Here is an 18667-nt window from a genome sequence, read left to right as displayed (position 1 = left end):
GGTTACCAGTGGAGTTCCTCAGGGATCGGTTTTGGGACCAATCTTATTTAATCTTTTTATTACTGACCTTGGCACAAAAAGTGGGAGTGTGCTAATAAAGTTTGCAGATGATACAAAGCTGGGAGGTATTGCCAATTCGGAGAAGGATCGGGATATTATACAGGAGGATCTGGATTACCTTGTAAACTGGAGTAATAGTAATAGGATGAAATTTAATAGTGAGAAGTGTAAGGTTATGCATTTAGGGATTAATAACAAGAATTTTAGCTATAAGTTGGGGACGCATCAATTAGAAGTAACGGAAGAGGAGAAGGACCTTGGAGTATTGGTTGATCATAGGATGACTATGAGCTGCCAATGTGATATGGCTGTGAAAAAAGCTAATGCGGTTTTGGGATGCATCAGGAGAGGCATTTCCAGTAGGGATAAGGAGGTTTTAGTACCGTTATACAAGGCACTGGTGAGACCTCACCTAGAATACTAGTGTGCAGTTCTGGTCTCCCATGTTTAAAAAGGATGAATTCAAACTGGAGCAGGTACAGAGAAGGGCTACTAGGATGATCCGAGGAATGGAAAACTTGTCTTATGAAAGGAGACTTAAGGAGCTTGGCTTGTTTAGCCTAACTAAAAGAAGGTTGAGGGGAGATAGGATTGCTCTCTATAAATATATCAGAGGGATAAATACAGGAGAGGGAGAGGAATTATTTCAGCTCAGCACCAATGTGGACACAAGAACAAATGGGTATAAACTGGCCACCAGGAAGTTTAGACTTGAAATCAGACGAAGGTTTTTAACCATCAGAGGAGTGAAGTTTTGGAATAGCCTTCCAAGGGAAGCAGTGGGGGCAAAAGATCTATCTGGCTTTAAGATTCTACTCGATAAGTTTATGGAGGAGATGGTATGATGGGATAATGGGATTTTGGTAAGTAATTGATCTTTAAATATTCAGGGTAAATAGGCCAAATCCCCTGAGATGGGATATTAGATGGATGGGATCTGAGTTACTATAGAAAATTCTTTCCTGGGTATCTGGCTGGTGAATCTTGCCCATATGCTCAGGGTTTAGCTGATTGCCATATTTGGGGTCGGGAAGGAATTTTCCTCCAGGGCAGATTGGAGAGGCCCTGGAGGTTTTTCGCCTTCCTCTGTAGTTTGGGGCATGGTTGAATTGAGGGAGGCTTCTCTGCTCCTTGAAGTCTTTGAACCATGATTTAAGGACTTCAATAACTCAGACATGGGTGAGGTTTTTCATAGGAGTGGGTGGGTGAGATTCTGTGGCCTGCGCTGTGCAGGAGGTCGGACTAGATGATCAGAATGGTCCCTTCTGACCTTAGTATCTATGAATCTATGACACTAAACTGGGAGGAGTGGTAGATACGCTGGAGGATAGGGATAGGATACAGAGGGACCTAGGCAAATTAAGAGGATTAGGCCAAAAGAAATCTGATGAGGTTCAACAAGGACAAGTGCAGAGTTCTGCACTTAGGATGGAAGAATCCCATGCACTGCTACAGACTAGGGACCGAATGGCTAGGCAGCAGTTCTGCAGAGAAGGATTTAGGGGTTACAGTGGACAAGATGCTGGATATGAGTCACCAGTGTGCCGTTGTTGCCAAGAAGGCCAATGGCATTTGGGGATGTATAAGTAGGAGCATTGCCAGCAGATCAAGGGATGTGATTGTTCCCCTCTATTCGACATTGGTGAGATTTCATCTGGAGTACTGTGTCCAGTTTTGGGCCCCACACTACAAGAAGGATGTGGAAAAATTAGAAAGAGTCCAGCAGAGGGCAACAAAAATGATTAGGGGACTGGAACACATGATTTATGGGGAGAGGCTGAGGGAATTGGGATTATTTAGTCTGTGGAAGAGAAGAATGAGGAGGGATTTGATAGCTGCTTTCAACTACCTGAAAGGGGTTTCCAAAGAGGATGGATCTAGATTGTTCTCAGTGGTAGCAGATGACAGAACAAGGAGTAATGGTCTCAAGTTGCAGTGGGGGAGGTCTAAGTTGGATGTTAGGAAAAACTTTTTACTAGGAGGGTGGTGAAACACTGGAATGCGTTACCTAGGGAGGTGGTGGAATCTCCTTCCTTAGAAGTTTTTAAGGTCAGGCTTGACAAAGCTCTGGCTGGGATGATTTAGTTGGGGATTGGTCCTGCTTTGAGCAGGGGGTTGGACTGGATGACCTCCTGAGGTCCCTTCCAACCCTGATATTCTATGATTCTATCTGAAGTTAGGAATACTGACTATGTAACAATTACAACTGTGTGTGTACTTGGGGGAATGCCCACCAGACAGTAGGCCATCAGCCTGGATTGGGCCATTAAGAAGGACAATAGAACTTTGAAGATACTAATCTCCCGCCTTCCTGAAAAGCTTCCTGGGATGTTGCTTTGACAGTGGAGGGTCATGTGATCATGTCACCTGGTATGCAGTACCACATAAGACACTGGGTATTTTCCCACTGGAAGGAAAAGAGTCCCGCCTTATGTAAATTCTACTGAAGGCTGAGAAGTGAGTCAATCAGGGTTCTTCTCCACTGCCTCCCCACCCAAGAAGGAAGACTGCTAAAAACACCAGAACTAAGGAGGGGAAAGACAAGGGCTGAGTCCAGGCTGAAACAGGGGTCTAGCCTGTGAAGAGAAATAACTGGAACTCTGAGCTGCAGAAATGTTGCATCCTGCCTAAAATAACCTTTAGAGTGAGAAATTACTATTTGTAACCTCTTTTTGAGTTTATCAAGCTTGGTTTATGTGTTTTGTTTTATTTGCTCAGTAATCTGCTTTGTTCCATTTGCTCTCCCTTATAATCACTTAAAATTTTGTAGTTAATAAACTCATTTTTTGTTTATTTCAAAACCCAGTTTGTGCAGTTCATATCGGGGGGACAAAAAGCTGTGCGTATCTCCCTCCACATTGAGGGAGGAGGGGATTTTTATGAGCTTGCGTTGTACAGATGTCTCTATACAGCACAAGATAATATTATTTTGGGCTTACACCCCAAAGGAGGTGTGCACATGAGTGCTGGATAAATCCGCAAGCTGAATCTTCCCACACAGAGCTGATTTCAGTCTGTGTCTGCAGCTGGGTGTGGCCTTACCTGTGTGTGTGCTAGCGAAGGCTTGAGGTCCCAGCACAGCAAGGACAGGGTGAGGAAGCCCAGGCTGGTGGAACTGGCGGGCTGAGTGGGACCCCAATATATCAGGTGGCATCCCAGAAGGAGGTTCCAACCCATCACACTTATACACTACAGCTACCCACCCAGGGCAGCTTTATGACCTCCTTCCACACCAGCATGGGCGCCAAGATCTAACACAGGATCTCCCTAAGTCCTGGCCTGGAGCAAGCTTAATAGGGTGGTATGCTCCTTTTTGGCCCAGGGGACTTGGGGACAACCAGCCCTGTTCTGAGTCAGAGCCCCTTTGAGTACATCTACACTGCACCTAGAAGCGAGCCTCTCAGCCCAGGGAGACAGACTCGCATTAGCGGGGTCGAGCTAGTGCCCCATGTGCCTATTGTGGCTCAGGCTCTCAAGCGCACCCAATCCTGCTAGCTGTGAGAGCCTGAGCTCCCGCCCAAGCAGCAACATCCACACAAAGCAGTTGCGGAAATTATTGCTATTATTCTTTGTATTACTGTAGCGTGTAAGAGCCCTAGTCACGGACCAGGGACCCATTGTGCTAGGTGCTGTACAAACACTCTTCATAGCCTCTGCTTCTCTAACCATTTCCTAATGGCCGAGTACTTATAAACTTTGATTAGTGAGATCCAGAGTGGATGGCAGCCGCCTGGTATTGGATGTTTATTAGCGAAGAAAAGCCCAACCTTTGCACCTCACACAGAAGGAAATTGACTCAGGATAATCAGTTTCTCTCTGCATCCAGCTCTTAAAGCCAAAGGAGGGCTGGCTGTAAAAGCAAACTGAGTGATCTCATGGACTACTACAGCTATTTAACACTTTTTGGTTTAGAGCAGGGGTTTCTACCTCTTTCATTTGTGGACCCCTAAAAAATTTCAAGTGGAGGTGCAGACCCCTTTGGAAGTCTTAGACATAGTCTGCAGACCCCCAGAGATCCACAGTTAGGGTGACCAGAAGTCCTGTTTTTATAGAGACAGTCCCATTTTGGGGGACTTTTTCTTATATAGACGCCTATTACCCCCCACCCCCATCCCGTTTTTTGCTATCTGGTCACCCTATCCATAGTCCATAGGTTGAAAACCACTATTCTATAGTAACTGCAATCTTTCACAGACCGCCTTAGACACAGTCTGCAGATCCCCAAGGGTTCGCGGACCACAGGTTGGAAACCACTGGTTTAGAGCAAGTGATCCAGCATTTGGGTAGAGTCATGCTTCTTCTGAGGGAGGTGGCAGTGTGTTTGTGTGTCAGTGTTGCCAGCTCTTGTGATTTTTATCATCTCTTGCTGCATTTGGTGTTTTTTTCTTAAAGCCTCAGCACCCAGAGTCCTGGAATTATGGGAGAATCTCAATTTTCATTTAAAAAATCATGAAGCACATTTCTAGTCCTCGTGGCTGCAGAAAGAAGTTTGAACGTATAAAATGGGCCACCATAAAGGCAAAACAAAACCGTCCACCCAGAAGGAAAATAAAAAGAATCCAAAATGGCTTTTATCTGTCATGATTTTTAAACTAATCTCATGCTTTTTCGAGCCTGATCCATGACATTTTGACATGTGGGATTGGCAGTGCTGCTCTATGCACCCCCAAAGCTTACACTAATTGCAACGGGTGTTTATTTTCTGCCTCTAAGCTGTTCAGTGTTGCTGATCCCCAGTTCTTTGTGTGCTGTCTGCTGTGCATAGCATGGGGTGCCCCATGACATGCCTTTGCCCTTCAGCCAAATGGGGCATGTTCTAAGGACATGCTTTTGTATTACCAAGAAAGAATGAACCTCCTGGAGTGTTTTCTGAGTGGCTCCAGCTGGGGGTCTCTGGGTTTGTACCTTATCTCCCAGGGAACAATGCATTCCCTGTGTTTATAAACTGCAAATGCTGCTTCTTTGCCAGCCAGGTCTGGTCGGTACCTTGGTCTGTGATAAAAAAAAAACAACAAAAAAATGCTAGCTCCCAGCAAGGGGAAAATAAACTTAACCAGGGAGTTAAACTAGTCTTCCCTGCTATCAGCTGCTCAATTCCATTTCCTCTGGCCTCTAGGAGATCTCCTTGTCTATTAATCCAGCGTGAGTGGGAGCCTATTGGCAGACACCAGAAGTCATTGTAACAAAAAGAACCAGCATGGTCAGGTGGGGGCTTTGTGTCTGTGTGGTGTGGCAGCAAGTCCCACAAACACCAAAATGTTTCAGTCCCAAAGAGGGGCATTGTGTGGTTTATGGAAGGTCATGGATTCATCCAGTCTGGATGAGCCAATGCACAACACTCACTAAGTTCTCAGAGTCCTCTGCCCATCACGCCTTAGGTCCCTGGGTTGGAGTCTTGACTGACTGTCTCTACTTCAGTTGTCCCAAAGTCCTGGTCAAAACAGAATCATAAAAATGTCAGGCTGGAAAGGACCTGGAGAGGTCACCAAGTCCAGCCCCCTGTGGTGAGGCAGGACCAAGTAAACCTAGACCATCCCTGACAGGTGTTTGTCTAATCTGCTCCTAATAATTGGGGGGAAGGAGAATCTTGCCAAGTCATTAGTGCTCCTATGGAAGCAAGATGGCCCACAGGCAATGTGGTTCAGTAGGTCTCTGGACTGGCTCTACTAATGACCTGCTTGGGCAAAATCGTTCACTGCTTGATGCCACAGTTTTGCCATCTGCAAAATTGGGGTAATGAGCCTTGCCATCCTCGAAAGGGTGTTGAGAGTGATGTATGAAAAGAACAAAATGTTTTTCTTTAATTGCTGTGATTGGCACTGTATGAGACACAGCTCTATGCTGTGAGCACCTCACCATCTTTAACGGATTCATAACACCGCAGTGAGATAGGGCAGTGCTATTAGCCCCATTTTACAGGTCATGCATTGAGGCACAGAGAGACAAAGGGCAGGTCTACACTTTAAAATGCTGCAGCCCCGCTGCTGTAGCCTTCAGTGAAGACGCTACCCTACAACCGACGGGAGCGGTTGCTTCCACCTCACCAAGAGGCGGGGTTGCTTTGTCGATGAGAGAATTCTCCCATCAACTTAGTGCTGTCTACACTGGGGGTTAGGTCGGTTTAACTGCGTCGCTCAGGGGTGTGTGGATTTTTCACACCCCTGAGCGACATAGTTATACTGACCTAATTTCCTAGCATAGACCTGGCCTATGGCTAGGCCTACCCTTAGAATGCTACAATGGTAGTGCTGCAGGGTAGACACTATGGCAACGGGAGGGATTCTCCCATCACTATAGTTAATCCAGATCCCCAAGGGGCAGCAGCTAGGTCAACAGTGTCTACATCATAGGGGCGGCTTAAACTATGGGTCTCAAGGGTGTGGATTGTTCACATCCCTGAGAGATGTAGCTGCGACCATATAACTTTTCATTATAGACCAGCTCTAAGTGACATGTGCAAGGTCACACAGGACTCTTGTGGTAGAGTAAGGAATTGAACCTCTGTCTCCTGACGGCTCAGCACATGCCCTAAACACTGGACCATCCTTCCCCTCAAAAATAATCTCCCCTGCAATGCAAAAGATGGACAAATATCAGGCAAGAATGCACGGTGATCTCCAGAGGACAGGGATATCATGACAATGATATTACACTGACACGGGACAAGAGGAAGTAGTTTTTTTCAGAGGGATTTAAATGAAGAGCCAAAGGAAGCCTGATGCATTGGGATTAATGCGCTGCCCTGATCTGCATTAGCTAAACATGGCAAATTTTAGCCAAACCCTTTAAAAACTACATATATTATTATTATTATTATTATTAAGTTAAATGTATGTTAAGTTCTAAAGGGTTAATAAATGAGCATTAGGTGTGTTAATAAATAGTTAGTTGCTCTAGATTGTTGTAATTAGGCTTGGCAGAATTTGATCTTTTGTCATTTTGACAAATAATATCGATGTGTATTTTAAGCATATTTTTAGATTATCGATTTTACATGTTCACAGTTGTGGTAAATTGTGGGGAGGGTGTCAGACAATTATTTGATGACAATAGATGTTGAGATGCAAAAAGTTAAAGATTTATAAGCCATTAAAATACAACTCGTCAACATTACATGTCAAAATATACAAAGTAAATAAAATAGCCTCAAATCAACAAACCATACCTGTCTTTACTATTAATTCACTAGTGCATTTGTAACAAGCCTAGTTGGAAAGTCGAAATCACTGGATTTCTATTCTTATAAAGTCTCAAACAGCATTTTTCTTACTTTACCTATCTATACATTTCTGTTATTACAGATGGAAGTAACTGTTCATTGGTTTGTGTATGTATGATGACATTGACATTTACCAACATTTACCAGTAAAAATTGCATCTTTCCAAACCTGGCTGTAACCATCTCTATCACTTTCTACTCCTGTACTTATAACCAGTTAGAATACATACTACGTGTTACGGACACGTAACATGCTTATAATATTAATGAATCAGTGTGTCAACCCTTTATAAATGTACCCTGATATAAAGTGTGGCCAATAATTCTTTGTTCGGTATTAGAACCTTCCATCAAAAGGATTTCAAAGCTCTTCAGAGTATCTATGACTGTATCCCCTTGGCATCCTGTCTTATGTCAAGCTGGCAGATGTGGGGTCAGGGGATGGAGCAGAAATACACACAGTCACTTAGAGGCATGAATAGAACTCTGATCTCTTGACTTTCTCTCCTGTACCCCAATCACAGGCCTGCCCCTCCTCTCCAAAGAACACAACAACACTGAGAACCCTCACCTAGAAATAGTGCTCTGGGAATAGCTCAAGTGTATAGTCCTCCTTCTTTTAGCTGCTTTATATTAAAACATCTAACAAAACCCTAACAGGCCCAAAGAGCCTCCATTTGCTTATTAATTTGCATTCCTGGGTAGAGGCTGACTCTGGGGGGGCAGGGGAGAGGGGTTCTGTGGCTGGCTGAATTTTGATATGTTCACTTGAAGGTCTGTTAACTAGGGCACTTGATTTTTCACTTGTTTCAAAGGAATCATAGAGACCTCAGGAAGTCATCTAGTCCAACCCCCCTGCTCAAAGCTGGACCAACATCAACTAAATCATCCACCAAGGCTTTGTCAAACCGGGCCTTAAAACCTCTAAGGCTGGAGATTCCACCACCTCCCTAGGGAACCCATTCAGGTGCTTCACCACTCTTCTAGTGAAATAGTTTTTCCTAATATCCAACCTAGACCTCCTCCAGTGCAACTTGAGACCATTGCTCTTTGTTCTGTCATCTGCCGCCACTGAGAACAGCCGAGCTCCATCCTCTTTCAAACCCCCCTTCAGGTAGTTGAAGGCTGCTATCAAATCTCCCTCACTCTTCTCTTCTGCAGACTAAATAACCCCAGTTCCCTCAGCCTTTCCTTGTAATTCATGTGCCCCAGCCCCCTAATAATTTTCATTGCCCTCCCCTGGACTCTCTCCAGGGTGGATGGAATCCACAGGTAAATCCCAAGGCCAAGTTCACCCTGTAGCTCTTTTTGGATGAGACTCATTCCATTACAGAGCAGCAATAATTCTAGGTAGCTGACTGTGCATGACTTTGGTGCTTCAGACCAATGTGGGGAGGGTCATGACCACATGTTGTGGGGCATCATGACCACCCTACGGTTCCCAGATTGCTAGCTGGGGGGGGGTCTTGGGGAGAGCCTGGCTAGAGGGGAAAGGCAATTTCTCCAGCCCTCTAAGACATTTAGAGAAGGATTGCCTTTAAACCCTCTGCAATGGTGTGTGCAAGGTTGCTCAGCATCCTCTAAAGAGCAAGGCTCAGGGCTGTCTTGAATTAAGCCTCTCCCTTGGTTGCAATCTTGTGTTATCCCAAGTGGGGTGAAAGGTGGCGTTGAAATGCGTGGAGTTATGGAGTAAAACTGTTGTTGAAAGAAGCCCAGGACGGAGTCAAGGGAATGGTGAGAACTGGATTTGTTGGGCTGAAGGAATGACTGATTAGGCTTTTTAAGGTTCTTCTTGAGGTAATAGAATTATTATAGCAACAGGCCTGAATCTCTCCAAGATGAGAGGAAGTGCCCAGATATGGATTATGCCAGAGGTGCCCAAACACAGAACCTTGGAACACTGTGGGGCTGCAGAGCACGTGCTGGGTTCTTGCTGCTAGCTCCATCCCCCTTACCACTAGATGCTAAACTGCACTAATGTACCTAAACACCCATTTGAGCCAAGATTTTCAGAAGTGACTAATGATTTCGGTGCTTTAAAGGGGTCTGATTTTGAGAAAGGGCTTTGAAAATTGGGCCTCTTTGAGGTGTCACCCAACATCACTGGAGGCTTCTAACAATCTTGGCTTAACTGAACAGTACCTTATCTTCCACATCAGTGATTGCTGTAGCTGACACAGGGACATTATCTGATTGAGACTGGGAAGGGAAATGTCTATTGATCTCCCTCTATTTAGATGTGGTCTATGCTATAAAAATGTTTGAGAACTCTTGGACTGTTATTGCGGTAGTTCCTAAGGACGTCAGTCAGTGCTCAGGATCCATTGTGTTTAGATGCTGCACAGGCATGTAATAAAACAGCCCCTGCCCCAGAAAGCTTAATGTCTATGACACAACAATGGATATGGGAGGAGTGGGTTAAAATGAACAGGGTTTGATGGAAGTCACAGCTATTGCAGCTGTCTGTCATTTGTTTGGATTCCATAGAACACAGAAACAGAAACATACAAACGTATAATATTCTGGTGTTCTCTAAGATCTGGAATCAAGGAATGAATGGCAGTTCTCTAGCATGTTGTTAAACAGGGACATGAGCAATGCATTTCCATTATCCCAGCACACGCCGTTATGTTCCAGTGGATTAGAGCAGTGTATTACTGAGTTTAAGTATGATTTAGTAACAACAAGGATTACAGAGGCCTCCACTCTACCTGCTGCCTTGATCACTTAATCCTTATCTACTGAAGGTTTAAGAGCCCATTTTTCTGCCTGAGTACCATTACCCCTCTGTCTAAACACTGCCTGATATGCTCATTAATCCACAGCACACAAACAGTCAACACATTAGTGGGAAAGTTGAGCAATGCTTGACAGATTGTTCAATGAAGATAAACCTAGCAGTATAACTTTGTGTGCAGACTTCACAGGCAGACGGAGCTGGGTCTGGAATGGTCTCCAGAAGCCCAAGTCCTGTATGCGAACCATTGCCCTCTGCTGGATATAATCCTGCTTGCTCAAGTGTGATTGAATATTACTCCTGGGGGAATTCTGCGCCACTGCACATGCACAGAATTCATGTGCCCTGCAGATTTCTTTGCTTCCCCACAGAAAAATGACTTTCTGACAGGGAAACAAAGGGAAGCTGCAAGAGCATTCACACACTACTCTCTAGCAGTGCAGGTACATTGTTTCAGGCATGTGGAGCTGCCGGCAGAGAGATAAATCACCGCTAGTCTGGGGACACCCCAGTCAGTGGTTCCTACCCTGAGCCAGGATCAGCTGCTAGTCCTGGCTGTGCTGGAGGCAGGAGAGGACGGGACTTCCTCTTCCCCTGCAAGGAGTGGCTGGAGTTGTGTCAGACCCACCCCCAGAAACCTCCCACAGCTGCAGGAAGCTCAGCATCCTCCCCTGCTTCCTGCCCCCATCGCTCCTCAGTGCTGCGGGGGAGGGGTCACTATATGGGGAGCTGCTCCCCCATCCACTCAACCCCTGTGCATCCGGACTTCCCATACCCAGACACCTCACCAAGCCTCACCCCATACACCCAGCACCACCCCTCTCCCTCCATACCTGAACCCCACTCCCACTGAACCTCAACCCCTACATCAGGAGCCGCCCTGCACCCAGACCCCTGCCTCTGGATCCCCACCCTAGTACCCCCACTGAGCTCCCTGCACTCAAATCCCCACCTGATGCCCCACCCTCTGCACCACTTGAGCCCCCACATCCAGACTCCCACACCACTGACCCCCAACTAGTTGCACCCAGACCCCACCAAGCCCCACTCCCCCAGCACCCAGACCCCCCTACTTAGACCCCCACATCCCTCCACTGAGCCCCAATCACCTTCACCTGGAAGCCCCAGAAGAGTCCCCTGCACCTGGAACCCCCACAATGAGCCTCTGTGCATCCAGATCCCCCCACACCTAGACCCCCCCATCGAGCTGCCTGCACCCAGATTGTCCCACACCTGGATCCCCCAACACTGAGACCTCTACACTTGTATCCTGCCTGGTTGAGTCTGCCTGCCACACACCTGGTGTCCCTGGCAAGAGGGGCAGGGCCCCAGGGTGTTTCTGGGGCAAGCCCAGGCCTTGTGCTGTGTCAGGCTTGGATGCAGCCTCACCACTGAGTCCATGTCCCTGGGATCTGGGGTGGGTGAGTGGGCTGCAGGATGATCTTGTGCAGCCAGTGACCCACTGCCATGCTGGAGCCTCTGCATTTATTTGTTGACAAATAAAACTTGCAGAATTTTAAAATATTGTGTGCAGAATTTTTATTTTTTTTGGTGCAGAATGCCTTCAGGAGTAGAATATATTGCCCTCTGGTATCTGGAGGACTACAAGGAAAATAAAAGCCATACTACTAGTGACAAATAGTGGTGATTCTTTGACAGATCCCTGTGTCTTTAGAGTCAAAGGGCATGAGTGCTGTTCCCTGCTGCAGTGTGTAATAACCTATATAATTAGGTATTGTCTCTTGTCAATCCCAGAGTTGCCGATCTGCTGTCCCAGGCCTTTCTGCCTTACTTTTCCTCTCTGTTCTCTCTGCTTTATAGCTGGGCATGGTTTCTTTATTGGTCACAGCTGTGGGGGGTACATGTCTCCACAACTGGCAGTTCAGGCAGCTGCTTAGGGGTGTGATTATTTTGATTACTTGCCAGCAGAGAAGACTCTCCTCTCCCTTCTGCCTGTGCAAACCCCTTACAGTGCCCGAGTGGAGTATGAACTCACCGGCAGAGTAAGTGATTAATACAGGGGGAGCAAACAGCTGTGCATATCTCTCTCTCAGTGTTATAGAGGGCAGACAATTTATGAGTTCACCGTGTGTAAGCTTTATACAGAGTAAAATGGATTTATTTGGATCCCATTGGGAACTGGGTGTCTGGGTGCTGGAGACAGGAGCACTTGCTGAGTGGTTTTCAGTTAAGTCTGCAGCTTTGGAGGCGTGGTTCAGACCCTGGGTCTGTGTTGCAGCCGGCTGGCGTGTCTGGCTCAACAAGGTGGGTTCTGGAGTCCCAGTCTGGCAGAGAAACCAGGCTCAGAGGTAGTCTCAGCACATTAGGTGACAGTCCCAGCGGGGGTCTCTGTGACTGAACCCGTCACAAGAGAGTTCACAGGAGGGCCACAAATGTGATCCAGGGGCTGGAAAACAAGCCTTACCATGCGAGGTTTCCAGTGTCTGAAAGAGGACGTTAAACAAATTCAGCCTTGCCACAAGACACAATTTCCTAGCAGTGCAGGGAGTTGAACACTAGAACAGTTTATCAGGGGATATGATGGACTTATTGTTGCTTGGAGTCTTTAAAATGAGATAAGATCGCTTTCTGAAAGGTATGCTTTGATCTTTAACCGAGTTTCTGGGAAAAGTGCTGCAACCTCTGAGCGTGGGGAGCGGGAGGGAATTAGGCTTGATGGTTGTGGTGGTCCCTTTTGGCATTGGAGTCTATGAAGCAATGAATTCCCCTGTTCATTTCCTTCCTTTATGGGCCATGGGGAGAAGTTGTAGCTCTTCATCAGCCGCAACATGCTCAGAACACTTGTAGCTCTGCATTATAATCAAATCTCATGCTTCTGGACTTCCATTGATTGCCTGCAGGGGTCAGAAAGGATTTTTTCTCACAATGCACAATTTGCCAGATTTATTCTGGGGCGGAGCTGCCTTTCTCTGAAGCATCAGGTATTGAGCACGGCTGGAGAAGGGCCACTGAATGGGGTGGACAGGTAATCAAAGGTGGTACAAAGAATCGTCTTACTTCAATGCCAGGTGGTGTGTCATCCTCATGGGCTGAGGAGCTAACTGATTGCCAGACTTAGAGTCAGGAAGGAATTTCCCCCCCCCAGATAGACCTGACAGTCCCAGGTTTCACAGGCCTCTCCTGCTTTGACCAACAAAACCTCCTGTCCCAGTTGAAGCAGTTCCTGGCCCCCCAGGGCTGACTGGGCTCAGATCCCTGTTCTGGGTGTTGTGACCTGCTCCCCCTCCCATCCCTGCTCTCTCCAATTCACTCCTTGTTCGCAGCCGTGGGCCTCTCCCAGCCCTTCCTCTTCCTGAGCCTGGCGCACAGTTCCTGCTCAGACTATTGGAGCTGAGCCCAGCCAGCCCTGGGGGACAGGCGCTGCTCTGGGGATGAGTTTGGGATGGGCTTGCTCTGCAACTCCCTCTCACACACACACCCCCCCACACCGCCTGATTTTCCCAGAACTCCTCCTCTCCCCAGCCTACTTTAGCCACCTGACATATTGGGGGATATGCCCAGATCAGAATGGCAGGGACCTTGGAGTGTTTCCACCTTGTGGCATGGAGCACTAGTCACCTGCTAGGATCTAGGCATATCCCACCTGATCAATTCCCTGGCATTGCAGGAGCCCGGGACATTGGCAGCACCTCAGATTCTTTTGTTCTCTGCCTGAGCCACACAGCAGATTTGTCTCATGAGGCCAGAATTGCTTTAGTCTAAACTAAGTTCGTGGGCTCGGTACCGGGAACGGGGTGAAATTTAATGGCCTGTGCTATACAGGAGATCAGACTAGATGATGGATGGTCCCTTCTGGCCACAAATAAAGGCATTGGCTTAGGACACAGGGGATCTTGGTTCAGTTCTGCTCTGTTACAGATTGTGTCCTGCCCTTTGTTTGCCATGTCTATATTGGTTATAAGCCTTCAGGGCAGGGACCACCTTTTACTTAGGCTTGGCAGAATTCAATTGTTGTTTTTAAATCATTTTGGCGCATTTTTTTTAAACTGTCATCAATGTAACTTTTCACCATTACAGGAAATTGGGGTCGGGTGGTCAGATAATAATTGTTCAATGGCAGTAGATGTTGAAATTCAAAAAGTTAAAACTTTATAACCGTTACAACACAAATTGCCTCTTAGTGTTATTGTATTAATAATTACACCAGTGCAACTCACTGCAGCCAACCATGCTGGCCTGGTGTAAATTTAAAGCAAAATTTGGTCTCCTGTGTCTTAGAATAGAAATTCTGTGGAAATGAAGACCTGAAAATAACAAGCCAAAAGGAAATGCTGCCAAAGGAATCTGTCAGCACAACAAATCTTACTAACTATACAAAAATCATCATCCAGCTGGCCTGGCATCCTAACATAGGAACAATGATGGAATTACAGTCAAAACTACTGGCTTTCCGCAAACTATTTAAACTATTAAAGGCCATTCTGAATAATGCCTAGTAAAACAAACAAATGTTACTCATCTCGCATGGAAATAGAATTTTTTTCCTTGTCAAAAGTACGGCATTGGGCAATCATCTTCCATGCAGAGACAGATAAGTGTCACATAGCAAAGAGAGTGCAAGTTAGAGATGGAGGGAACCAACCCCCCCCCCCCGCACTCCACACACACACCTCTAACCTTCCCTGTGGTACTCTGAGAAAGTCCAGTTCCCAAATCTGAATGGTGTGATCCAGGTGCACGCTGTAGTATGTGAGCACATCAGGTTCGTGAATGGATTTTATCCTCCCAGCTCCCCTGCAAGGTAGAGAAGGACTAACATCTCCATTTTACATCTTGGGAACTGAGACACAGAGAGACTAAGGCCCAGGTCTTCAAAGGTATTTAGGCTCCTAATTGCCACTGACTTCAGGCAATCTGTGGTAGGGCTGGGACTGTAACCCTGGCCTCCGGCCCAATGTCTTAACCTCAAGACCACCTGATATCATTTTATACTATAGCCAACTTGAACTGTGATAAGGAGCCATTGCCCCGTTCAAAGCCAATCCATTTCAGTTGGTAAGTTTCAAGGCTTTTCACATCCTACACCCTCCCCTGGTCAGTTTTTGTGTCTTGAACAGTTCTGTGTTGCTATTATTTATTTTAGGTTCTTCTCTCTTCTGTGGCTATGGGAGAGACTCAAATACACAAAAGGGGAAACTGATTCAGGTGAAATAGGGGCAAGGGGGCAGATATGCCATGCACATTGCACTCCACTACCCCAGCAGCCAAAAAGTATCCTTTGAACTCTGAGAGCTGCCTGCTTTGGGGTTGAAAAGTCACGAGAAGCCATAAGTCACTCCAGGGGTATCTGAACCTGAGCCAAGTATCTGGTTTCAATCCAAAAGTTTTGCAAACTCCACTAACAAGAGTCAATGGCAATTTTGCTCTAGCTCGAGCAGACTTCAATCTCCTGTAGGTGCCTCTAATCTGGGACTAAATTCTGTCCCCAGTGATGGTCATCAGTGGTAGATAGAACCATAATTCTCCTGCATGTTCATTCTGAGGACCACTCCATAAGAGTTTCTCTTTTTGAGCCACTTCCCATCCCAGCCCCCAAGCCTTGCATTATTTGGTTCCCCAAAGCCTTGTCTACACTGTGCAAGAACACACTGAAGCAAACCTTTGGCTAGAATACCTTGAGTTGTACTGATCCGCCTAACTCCACTCCACGGCAGATAAACTGCAAACTTAGAAATAAAAGAGAGGGAGTTACCCAATTCCCAGTCCAATGCTCTAATTGTTAGACCCTGTTCCCTGCCTGTGTGCAGCTTCTATTAAGGTTTTCTGAAAGATATGACCAAGGGGGATGGGGACTAAACCCCCCGCAAAGGGAGAGGGCTGTTAAAAGAATCTGCCAATCTGTGTGCTTCAAAAGAGTCATTCAATCTATCTTTGCATATTGTAGGATCTTGCTTATGGTGTTTGCATGGAACAATACACATAATTTGGCTGAGGTAATGGATTTTGTGTTTGCTTTGAGTAGGGCCATTCCTAGAGAGTTGTAAACTGTTTATTGCATGTTTAATTTATTAATTCCTGTTCTATAGCAGCTCAACCAAGGAAGTTAACCTATAATCCATGATCATTTCAAAAAGAAAAGGAGTACTTGTGGCACCTTAGAGACTAACAAATTTATTTGAGCATAAGCTTTCGTGAGCTACAGCTCACTTCATCGGATGCATTTGGTGGAAAATACAGTGGGGAGATTTATATACACACAGAGAACATGAAACAATGGGTTTTCTCATACACACTGTAAGGAGAGTGATCATTTAAGATGAGCCATCACCAGCAGCAGGGGGGGGAAAGGAGGAAAACCTTTCATGGTGACAAGCAAGGTAGGCCATTTCCAGCAGTTAACGAGAACATCTGAGGAACACTGGGGGGGGGGGGTGGAGGGGAGAAATAACATGGGGAAATAGTTTTACTTTGTGTAATGACTCATCCATTCCCAGTCTCTATTCAAGCCTAAGTTAATTGTATCCAGTTTGCAAATTAATTCCAATTCAGCAGTCTCTCCTTGGAGTCTGTTTTTGAAGTTTTTTTGTTGAAGGATAGCCACCCTCAGGTCTGTAATCGAGTGACTGGAGAGATTGAAGTGTTCTCCGACTGGTTTTCGAATGTTATAATTCTTGACGTTTGATTTGTGTTCATTTATTCTTTTATGTAGAGACTGTCCAGTTTGACCAATGTACATGGCAGAGGGGCATTGCTGGCACATGATGGCATATATCACATTGGTAGATGCGCAGGTGAACGAGCCTCTGATAGTGTGGCTGATGTGATTAGGCTCTATGATGGTATCCTTGCAACAAAGCCCGTTGCCAACTCTGTCCACATATCTATTCAATGGCCTACCTTGCTTGTCACCATGAAAGGTTTTCCTCCTCCACCCCCCCTCCCCGCTGCTGGTGATGGCTCATCTTAAGTGATCACTCTCCTTACAGTGTGTGTGATAAAACCCATGGTTTCATGTTCTCTGTGTGTGTGTATATAAATCTCTGCACTGTATTTTCCACCAAATGCATCCGATGAAGTGAGCTGTAGCTCATGAAAGCTTATGCTCAAATAAATTTGTTAGTCTCTAAGGTGCCACAAGTACTCCATTTCTTTTTGCGAATACAGACTAACATGGCTGCTACTCTGAAACCGATCATTGCAAAGTTTCTTAAGCAGGTTGATAATGTAACACATCTATGGCTAGTTAGGACTTCATGGTCATCATGAGGCTACACATGGTGACTGTAGCAAGGTGCATGGAACTCGGAGAGAAGAGCTCGTGTTGTAGTAGGGAAGAGCTTGGAGAAGGCACCCGGCACTCAGTCTGTGTACACGTGGCTAGAATGATCACTGCAGTTGCCGCACCTTTGTAAATAGTTCGCTTCATAATGAGCCAGTTTAGTTCACAAGCATAGAGTCCTCTCATATTATTACCCAGCACACAGTACCTGAAAAAGTGACCGCTCAGTAACTCACAGCAGCATCAGGGCTGGGACTGCTCCAAAAGCATAGCCCCCTGTCACTTGAGCTAAGGGGTAATCCCTATTAGTGGTTAGCAGGTGTCACAGTCTGGTCCAGTCCTCCTCTATGGGCAGATGCTGGCCTGTTGTGAGTGGGCCCAACCACTGGAACCCACTTCTAAGTCTCCTCAGTTTGGGTCACTGTTCTTGGCTCCAGGTCTCTCAGGTGCAGACCCCCACTGCAGTCCTAGCCGTCTTAGATCCCAAAATAGTGTGCCAGCACTCCGAGCCCTCACTTGCTTAGACACATTTCCCCTGGTCCACCTGGCTGTGGAAGTTTTGGATTCTAGTTAACCTCTTCGTGGAAAATGCAACAGGAAAGCAAGGAACACAGGCTTAGCGAAGGAGTTTAGTATGCACATGTTCTTTACTCTTCACAAAGCACACTATAGGGTGACAGATCTTTGAAAAACAACATCATCTTGAATGCAGCCCTCCAGGTCCGATGTCACCCCTCCTATGAGTGCTGGGTTTGGTCAGTGTCCTTGGGCCGGGCAGACATTCCTGTCTCCTTAGCCTGGTCTTCTTACATGTGGTGATGGATGGCCCTTTGTTTTAGCAGTCTCTGTCCCCCTTTTGCCCACGTTTCTATTGGGGGTGTTCTGGGATCCAGCCCCACATCTGCTTCTGTGCAGAAGAGAGTCCTTCAAAGTCTGGGACCCTACCAGTAGAAAACCCATTGCTTCAGTGGGGGAGCATCATTCAAAGTTGATGGCCCTTGATGGTTCTGTCACAGCTTTTTAGACATAGTCTTTCCACCAGTTGTCAAGCTCCTGCTACAAAAAGGATGCTCTAATCCACAAATATTTCTGTTGTGTATTTGGGGAAAAGCCAGATGATGCAATCATATAATATCCCATTTACCCTTTTTAAATATTGCCACAACATTAACTTTCTTCCAATCTTCTGGAACTTCCCCAGTGCTCCAAGATATATTGAAAAGCAACATATTGTAAATGGTCGTGAGCTCCTCAGCCAGCTCTTTTAACACTCTTGAATGCCAGCTATCTGGACCTGCTGATTTAATATCTAATTTTAGTAGCTGCTATTTAACATCTTCTACTGGAATGGAAAGTGTGTCTTCATGGGATGACCCAGATACTTATAGGCCTGTCAGTCTGATATCAATCC

General features: G+C 46.1%; 1 long non-coding RNA gene across 1 annotated transcript; it reads right to left on the bottom strand.

Annotated features, from left to right (window-relative positions):
- Positions 1-3051: 3051 nt before the first annotated feature.
- On the bottom strand, positions 3052-11420 carry LOC122457863. The gene is made up of 4 exons (XR_006277542.1): positions 11272-11420; positions 10937-10950; positions 10834-10841; positions 3052-3063 (listed from the first exon to the last, which is right to left on the bottom strand). It is a non-coding gene; the product is annotated as an uncharacterized LOC122457863 (long non-coding RNA).
- Positions 11421-18667: the final 7247 nt, after the last annotated feature.

The sequence above is a fragment of the Dermochelys coriacea genome, chromosome 1 (genome assembly GCF_009764565.3).
Source record: "Dermochelys coriacea isolate rDerCor1 chromosome 1, rDerCor1.pri.v4, whole genome shotgun sequence".
NCBI classification, from domain to species: domain Eukaryota; kingdom Metazoa; phylum Chordata; order Testudines; family Dermochelyidae; genus Dermochelys; species Dermochelys coriacea.
This window is presented reverse-complemented; position numbering and strand designations above follow the sequence as displayed.